General features: G+C 39.1%; 1 pseudogene; it reads right to left on the minus strand.

Annotated features, from left to right (window-relative positions):
- Window positions 1-221: 221 nt before the first annotated feature.
- Window positions 222-1,847, minus strand: LOC149098165 (uncharacterized protein KIAA1958-like; annotated as a pseudogene).
- Between the last annotated feature and the right edge of the window lie 8,035 nt (window positions 1,848-9,882).

The following is a 9,882-nucleotide window of genomic DNA, read 5'->3' on the forward strand; positions in this document are numbered from 1 at the left end:
GTAATTTATTTTCTTTTTTATGCGGTACTGTTTGGATGTTAAAAAGTGTTTCTGTTACACGGCCAATTAGTATAGGAAATAGCACGGTTTCTAGGGGTATTTGGGATAAATACCGCGAGTGATATTTCAAAATTCACCAAAATATCACGAGCCGCCGGGGCGAGTGATATTTGGGGAGTTTTGAAATATCACGAGCCGGTATTTATCCCAAATACCCCGAAGAAACCCAGCTAGTTTTTGTTTATACTACAAGGCAAAGAAATTTTGCATTTCATATAACACACATATTTTTGTTTAGTCACGCGCAGTTGAATGGCTTTACAATGACATGTGGTTAAACATGTGATCGCTTAAACATCACATATGGTCACACATCACACAACTGTGATGAAACTGTACTCGAATGTCTGTAAATCTCAGTTCTAAAGAGTGAAAGTTTTTAATAGGCTCATCAATCAAAGTTTAACAATCATCTGCAATCGATTCTGCCTGTGGAACACTGCACCTCGGCTCGGGAAACTTCTAGCTAAGCTGGTAGTTGATGGTCACTTGACAGCCGTGGAAATTGTTGATTGTAGTCAACCGCTCTTCATTCATCATTAGCGTGTTTTCCACATCAGAGGAAAGGCCAACATTCTGAAGAGGACGGCGTTGGTTGGACGTGCTTGCCTGACCGTCAGAGCTTATGATTGAGGAAATCAGCCGTTGTTCATTCTCATCGCCTTCCTCGTAGGCGGCTAAAGAGCGCTCGTTTGTATGGCCAGTGACGCCAATAATCGCGGAGCGAGGTTGGTTGGCAGCTTTGAGTTTCTTCACCAGCGTTTTGCGTGCACTGTGGTTTGTGAGCCGTTTACCTTCAATCTCGCCCTGAAGAGCCATAGATTTCATGAAGGAATTAATGCTGTGGATCCCCATTCTCTGTCGCTTATACCACACTTGAGACTTAGGGCGCTCAATCACCGCGAGGTAAAATGGCCCACTGTTTTTCATTTCCTCGGGTCTGTGTGACAGGAACGTCTTTAGAAGCTTGACTGGACATCTTGGCCCACCAGTTGCAAACATTTTCGGCTGAACCACTCTTCTTTTTTTGCGAAGGCCGCCCTGACGCGTTTTTGCGGGATTTTCTTCGTACGTGATGTACTCGACGCCATTGTCGTCTTTGGTGAATGAAAAATCTTCGACATACATGTCATGGTGTTCCTGACAGCCTCGTAATCCGGAATGCTGCGTCAAAAGAAACCACATTGTGGTTATTAGGGACTTCGGAGACTGGCTGCCAAGGAGCCCTTTGGACCACAACAGCTCTTCATCTTCAGTGGTTAGTGCTTTTGATGCACAGGGACGTTTGCCGTAGCCCTGTTCACGGAGGAAGCGAGCTTTCCCTTCGAGTACTTTGCGACTGTTGACAAACTCTCTGTCCTTGGCAATGGGCTGCTGCCTGGATCCTTTAAATGACGGTCCGGGGACGCTATCATTACCCGCAAACTGTCTGGCTCGTAGTCTGAACCATCCTTCTTTCTCACCTCGGCGAAAAACTTCTGAAGCATCTCGTCAAGTTCCTTGGCTTCGTGGCTTACAATATCTGGACTGTATCCTTTTTCTTCAGCCCATGTGGTCCAAACAGTAAGCCAGGTCTTAGTGCTTTTCTTTGTGTTCGAATTTTCTGCATTTTCCTTAAATTGTTGTAGTTCTTTCGCGTCACAATCGGGAAATCTATCCGCCATTGTTTTAAAATTAGAAACAATAATTTTTCAGTTACCATGGAAACTGGCTGTAATTTTTTACATGTAAGTATTTCAAATTTGGCTTAAATACTACTGGTCTTAGCCAATCACATTTTAGAAATTTCTCAGCTTGTAGTTCAGACTTGCATTTGATTTACAGCAATGTAAAATGATTTACAGTTTTGTTGAGTAGGCCTGCACTTATATTTCATTTGCATCAGGTTTATGTAAGTTTATATTTAGACACATGCCTAAACGCGGTTCCTTAGTCAAGAATTATATTTTGCAAAATGGTAAATAAAACACCGTTTTATATAGCGACCAACGTACCGTGAGGTTAATTCAGGAAACATGAAACAGCAAAACAGTGTTACCTCTTGGAGCCAATACGCTGGATATATGTAGATATATTTCGTTTGACCTGTGTGAACCTTAGGATAAGACTGGAGAATTTTAAAGGTGTATTTGCCCGTGTGTCGTTTAACATAGCGATGACCAGTGATCGCCTTTCTTTCGCTTCATTTGAGATCGAAAAAAATTATTCTTGAGTCTACCCACACAGGTGGTCAAGTGACCAGCCGCAACCAGGGTCTTTCTTCCAACGACCAAGGGAGGCAGAGAAGTGAGAGCCCGGGCACAAGGTTGCATTATCTGTTCCTCGAAGCTCACAGTTTTCCTCGAGCTACGTTCTCGGAAAACTGTTCGCTTCTCGGAACATATAATGTCCGCTGACAAATATCCTAGCACATTGCCGCGCCAAATGGAAGCTATTGTTTATATAAGACGAACTTAAATTTTTGTAAGGACCACCGTGGCGAAATAGAAGTACCGGATCCTCTAGCTGTAGAAGATCTTATCAGCTATAAGTTGAATGAATAACAGAGGAAGATAAGCAAGTCTGATTACTGTTTAATCGGCCTTGCTTATCTTCGTCTGGTATTGTTTATACAGTTCACCGCTAAATTTTCCTACATCGTCATTTGCCAAAACTGATCAAGTGGTACGATCTCGCGCAGACACTATTTAACATGCAATTAGATTATTAGCCAGAAATTTCTATGAGGTGATAGTTGATGAGGCCTTCTGCCTTCGGCCTCATCAACTATCACCGCATAGAAATCGAGAGTGAATAATCTAATTGTTTCAGTAGAATTCTAACTGAAATAAACGCGGAAAACAGTTTCCAACGGTTTCCACTTTACGCTTAAACAAAATTTCAAGGATTGAATTTTGTGATTGGAAATTCGCAGTTGTTTACGCGCGCGCGTTGTTTACGCGATCTTACATATATAACAACAACAAGAACAACAACAACCATTTTACTTTGCATAATACAGAGAATATCACACAGCAAAAGAAATATATATATAGAAAATATATTCCCTTGGACTTATTAAAGACAGTGTTTGGCCTCCAAACACCTCCGCTCCGCTACGTGTCGTATTTTCACCTCTCCGAAAGTCCTCAAACGCGGTCTTTCGTGTTTGATATGTTACGTAACCGCCCATTCAAGACCTGCTATTATCTTCCGACGAGTGCACTGTTTTGAGGTGCTGTCAATCAAACGGTTGGCGGTGAACGTAAATCCTAAGGCGTGAGTAAGTTAGTGCTCTGAGTAAAGGCGGGCCACACTTTGAAATTTGAAAACGCAGCTTTATTTCTACGGTTTGGCCTACAGTCAACACTAATCCTTCACGAAAACGGAGCTTTTCGAAAAGGTTCTTCAAACCGGAGGAATTTTAAAACGCCCAGTGAAAACGCCGACTTTTCGTTTTAGTGCATGTGGATGGAAAACAGTTTGAAAAAGGATCTTTTCGAAACCGATGACGAGTTTCCTGAAACACAAATCCAAAATGAGCAGTAATTTCCTCCGACGTTTTGAGAGTGAAAACACCGTTTCCAAATTTCTCCGGCGTACGGTGTGGCGCGACCTTAGACTCGATGGTCAAAAAGACTCACGCTCAACTGATTAGAGCACCCGGTTTTATAGTGACACTTAAATCGACCGGCGATCATACGACCTTGTGGAAAGGATCAATAGCATGAAAAATTGACTTGATCGCAGGTTCATAGAAAGGGTGATGTTCGAGTCAGTCGCTTGATGTTACTATTTTAAAAACGGTAGACGATAGCTAATGCTCGATTTGTCTTCTTTTCCAGATCACCTTTATTGACTCTCCTCAGCCGACGCAGCACAATGTCGCTGGATAGTGCTTTCCATAGTATCGTAACGATCGCTGAACATTTTTTTATCGATCGCAGCGATTATATCTATTAAAGAACTTATCCTAATTAATATTGTCGTGGGAAGTTTACAATAGGACACTTTTATTATATCTCTCAGTTAGTGCGAGCTCTGTGATTGGTCAGTTTAGCGGTCCGTACTCTGCTGTACAGCCCGTCAAATTTAAAGCTGTTTTTGTTGCCAAAATGTTTCGCGATTTATCGCCAAGTGTTCTTAACGTTTTTAGCAAGTAAAAGTTTAAAACTCTCCTTTACTTCTGATTTGTGCACTAAAACCTGCTAACGACTTAAGAGTCACTTAGCAACGATTTCAATTTGACTCGTTTAGCTTTCGAGGTGCGTCAGAAATTTGAAGCAGTTCCGTGTGAATAGAAATCGTTCCCGAACCCGTCAGACACACAGTAGAGATATAATAAATATCTTACTAACATCGTTTACTCGGTCCGTACTGTAAGTTACGGATCCTCGTTGTTCTCCTTCGATTTATGGCCCGCGCGTTCGCGCTTAGGCCATATAAATCGATGGGGAGAAAACTCCGTCCGTAACTTACAGTACGGCCCTCGAACTCAGTTATTAAGAGGTATGTGTTGGAGTGGGAGTCTCTCTCAGGAGTCTCAGAGAACAGTACGATCCTGAGCAGATGTTTTCGAAATTTGCGTTTTGGGAGTTCTTCCAAAGTCTGAAATCCATTGAAAATTTATTTGACGCCTTCTATAAGTGTCATATCGGAAATACCCATATGATAAAAAAGGAAAAATAAAGCAATGGCAAGAATAAAATACTGTTCAATTGACCTTTCCTCTTTCTGATGGTAAAAGTATAGCTTTTGAAAAGTAGTGAATCCGTAAACTAATAGAACATAAGCCCATGCGGATACTTTCAGCTCGTTTTCTCTACTGTCTGAGGAACGTTTTCTGTTTAGCTTTGTAATTTAGCGCCGGCGGCTCAATCAAAGTCCCAGTTTGTCGAAAATGAAAATGAAAGTTGCTGAACCTTCATGTATGATAGAAAGACTGCATGAGGAAGTTAACCAAAGAACATTCGACATTTTGCATTTTGAAATCGTTGTTTAATAAGTGACTCTTAAGTCGTTAGCAGACTTCAGTAGACAATTCTAGAAGTAAAAGAAAGTTTTAAACTATTACTTGCTTAAAAAGTTAAGGACACTTGGCAATAAATCACAAAACATTTTGGCAACAAAAACAGCTTTAAATTTTAGCGGGCCGTACGGTAGGATATACGGATAATTAGAACCCGAGTAAAGGCTCGAAAAGGGCAGATATATAATTTATTTTGGATTTCTTGTTTTCGTCACGCTACAATATTATAATAAACACACGATTTTGCCTTCACTACACAACCGAACGCACACAAAGGTTTTCAGGCATGAGCACGTGGCCGTGGATCAGCCAGGCCCAAGATATGTTTTAATTGACATTAATAAGATTACAGCAAAATACATAAACAATGGATCGATATCCCACGTGCATCAAAGCCGGACACGCAAACCCCCAAACCTCTAATTTAGGAAAAGTACCTCCGACCAAATGCAGCCGCCGTTTAAGGTTATTATATAAACAACACAGAATGAAAGATAAATTTAAATAAGAATATTTATACCAATTAGTGATTACCCATTATCACAAATTACCGCCCACTAAAGGTTTTCAATTAACATCAACGCTAAAAATAGCACTTTTCGGTGCCATCTTGACATCATTATCAAATTAGCAATAGAATGTGGGTGGATTTGACTACTCCACTGTTTCCTGAAAAACCACAAGGGTAACTCAAATGGTACTCAATATCAGTTCTATCAAATTCAATCTCTTATGAAAGAATAGTTCTTCAAAATAATGAAGGATACTTGATGAATTGTTTTGAAAAGCTTTCACTGTAAACTCATCGATGCCCGGCGAAGGGTAGAGGAGTCGGCAGGACGTAGAGCCTAAAATGTTCGGGAAGCGTTGAGAGCGCCCGGTACTAGCGGTTCCTCTCAGTCTTTGAGACACTGTTTTGAAAAATACAGGAAGACCTTGTATATTGGACGGTATTACGCCTAACCTTGCCATCATGATTGCCGGGGTAAAAACATGATCGAATTTCTGTTTGTTTGCATATAGAAACCGGGTGAGAATGCAAATAAATGTTCTTGTTAAAAGCAACTTGAGAAACATCATACAAATCATCTTTTCGCTAGTTTACGAGATAAACATTTCCTGTTAGTTAACGCCAGTGTAACCCCCCAGCATTAATAGGATTAGAAACATCTTCTGCTCACGGATGAGTAAGAGCAAAACTATGGTAGGAACTTGCAAAATTGACACTTCGTTGACCACATTTTCGCATAAATTAATTTACCGAATCATACTCACGCATGAAGGGGAAAAAACGCGTTTTTGAATGAGCACGTAGATAATATGTTATGAACAATATTCTTGGGGGGGGGGGGGGGGGGTGAGACCATACGTGTTGTGCGTGACATGCATTGAAGAACATTACTACGGTAAAGTTGCCGAAAGTGTTGGTACATTTGCCAAATATCTTCCGTACTTCGATTCCCCTCAATTCCCGGCAACGATGAGCTCTCAAGCGTACTGCACGAGTAGTCCTTATATCAGAAGGGTTCAACATTGAATGGGGAAGGAAGAGGTGGAAGGGGGGGGGGGTGGGTCAATCTGTGTACCTTACAGAGTAAACAGATCTTTGCAATGAATGCTTTTGCATGCTAAAGCAACATACTTCATAGGGAGTGAATTAATTCTGTCCGATGCGACCTTTTGCATGGAACGAGCTGTATTCAATGAGGGTCTCAATGAGGTTGACGTGAAAGAAAATCAGTCGATTTAAACCTTTTTGGGGCCCTTACGATCTCAATTTTTTCCATGCAAATTGTTGGGTGTTTAGCTAATTGAACCGATTAATCGATCTTATATTGCTTCTTAATACGATCTACCTCAGCGGAAGTTTGTTTGTTCTTAAAACTTCCATCGAAACTTAACTGCTCCCCTTGAAATACCGGTTATATGAACAACCTGATCTCAACTGACCGTAGCTGAAAGAAAAATACCTGACATCATTACGTAATGCTTTTTAGAATCAGGTCCGCTGTCGAACAAATTCCATTCATTTTTTATGAATTATATAGTGCAAATAAAATTAAATGAACCATGGTATAAAAGAAAGCCGTAGCTCTGAAACATTTTATAGTTATTCATCTGAAAGAAATCACTGGACATAGATCAGGCTAAATGGATTTCACATACACTTTTTTAGTAAGGAATATTGGCTAACGTTACCAGAATCTTAGATTTTATGATTCTGAAAGTTTAAATTTAAAAGGTCTTATGTTTTGTGTTTTGCCCTCGTTGAAGTTCTCTCTTTTTTGTTAAGCGTCGTTTTAATGATCCATTAGGGCATGTAAACTTTCAGAACTTTAAATATACGGTATGCCCTGTACAATGTTTGCTGCTTGCAGGAGTTGAAATGCCAGATTGAAACGCGGGTTTCCGAAGGGTAGTTTCGGATAGAGTTTTCGGACGTTCAAGAGCGTATTTCAAAGGAGTGCGAGACAAAAAAATATGACGAGCACAAAGTTCTATAATTCGTGTTCAATTTTAACAAACGACATTTATCGATGTATTAATCAATGAATGACCATGCTATAATTGGACATATACAGGCTGCAGTTATGTGTTTACTGGTCCCTGTGGAAGCCAGGCCAAACGGACGGAGAACTGCAACAGCTATCAGCCTTCAGTCATTTTTAAGAAAAGAAGACGACTGTCAAGCTGGTAATCTTTTACAGATTCACTTTGTTGGAGGTGCAACCCAGGCAAGATGCGATGGTACATCTACAAAGAGCTTAACAACTAGTAAGTCTCAGTCAAAATTACGTTACGCCACAGTGTATACTATAATGTTATTACTTAAGGTCCCAAATTTAAGGAGATTATTGCTTTCTCAGTGATGCAGCTGAGCTGCCTTTTTTGATTGCGTGCTATTGAGTCTTGTTTAATTATAATTTTAACTGAAATTGATTTCAGAGGTTTCCTTGATAGTGTATTTTATATTTCAAAGAATTTACGATTGAGGATACCAGAGGAAAGAAATGCATCCAATACACTAATAAACAAGGCGGCAACACACACTACTACGCGCTGAAGGTCATTGACAGGAGGACAGTCACTTTTATGGTAAGTTAAAACTACCTATAAGCGTCTATTGGCAAGTGTATTTTATGTACACTTTTTTCTGATATTATAGTTCTACTGAGTGCCGTACTGGACCGTCAGGTAACACGGCTAAATTTATTGGACATACACTACAAAGTTGAAGTTTGAACAGTGTCTTTCTTTCCAACCAATCTGAAATCCCTGAGTTTTTGGACGTTCTTCGCTCAAACGAAACCGTTTCGATTTTGCCGTTACTTTGGTGCTAGCGATCTATGAAACTAAACAACAGTGTTCAAGAAAAGTCAATTTGGCTGAAACAGTACACAAATATCAGCTGTGAAATATCGGAAGTCTGTATATGATATTATTTAAAACTGGATCATCGGATAATGCAACTCAAGCGTTTTCATTGGCTTAGCCATCATGGAATATTTAACAATTATTCCATGAGCGCGCGTTGGATATGAGATGGTAAATAGCCAACGAGGCCCGTAGGGCCGAGTTGGCTATAACCAATCTCATATCCAACAAGCGCGAATGGAATAATTGTTTTATTAAATTCTCAACCTTCGGTTTTGCTAAATTTTTATTTAAGTTTAAGAAACGACCGGAAAGTGAGGTGATTTCCGGGCGCCAAAACTACATGATCTCATGATCACATGATGAGTGCACCGCCGTGCGAACAGTTGAATGAAAAATCAAAAGCGAAGCAAATTACCGTTGAACTGAATTTACAGTAATCCAAACTTCACGGTCTGTTTTATGGGGCGCCGTTTGTAAATTTATTATTTAGACCGAATTTATGTCATTTCCCCCTTATTTATAAATAATTGGAAATGTTACAAAATTTGTTTATAAATAAGACACAAGAACTTGTTCGTTGATATGTATATAATTATTTTAGGTACGTCCTGATTTATAAATAATCTTTTACCATAGAGTTATTATATATAAATAATAAATTAAACAACTTCAATTATTTATATATCAGGTCATCTCTAAAATAGTTATTTACATATCATAAAGTTTGTAAATCCCATTATTTATAAATAAATTACTTCGCCGGGAGTGTAAATTCATTATTTAGAAATAATAAATTTCACCTCACCGAGTGTAAATTTATTATTTAGAAATAATGAATTTCACTGAGTGTGTAAATCCATTGTTTAGAAATAATGAATTTCTCCTCGCCCAGTGTAAATTTATTATTTAGAAATAATGAACTTCACTGAGTGTGTAAATTCATCATTTAGAAATAATGAACTTCACTGAGTGCGTAAATTCATTATTTAGAAATAATGAATTTCACCTCGCCGAATGTAAATTTATTATTTATAAATATGAACTTCATTGAGTGTGTAAATTCATTATTTAGAAATAATGAAGTTTCATCTCGCCGACTGTAAATTTATTATTTAGAAATAATGAATTAAACGTGTGTGTAAACTCGTTATTTAGAAACTCATTATTTAGAAATAGTGAAGTTTCATCTCGCTGAGTGTAAATTTATTACTTAGAAATAATGAACTTCACTGAGTATGTGAATTCGTTATTTAGAAAGAATGAAAGTATGAATGGCTGACCCAGCGTCTCTTGCCCGATCGATTTCAGAGGCTGTTTCTCGCGTTATAAGACAGTTATTCAGGTAGGTATGTAGCCTGAAATTCAGCAGTGGCGGATCTAGGGGAGGTTACCCCCCCCCTTATTTTGGTTAATTGTGTTTAAGCGAGAATCACGCT

This window comes from Orbicella faveolata, unplaced genomic scaffold (genome assembly GCF_042242905.1).
Source record: "Orbicella faveolata isolate gen_17 unplaced genomic scaffold, um_ofav_v1 contig_46, whole genome shotgun sequence".
NCBI lineage: Eukaryota > Metazoa > Cnidaria > Anthozoa > Scleractinia > Merulinidae > Orbicella > Orbicella faveolata.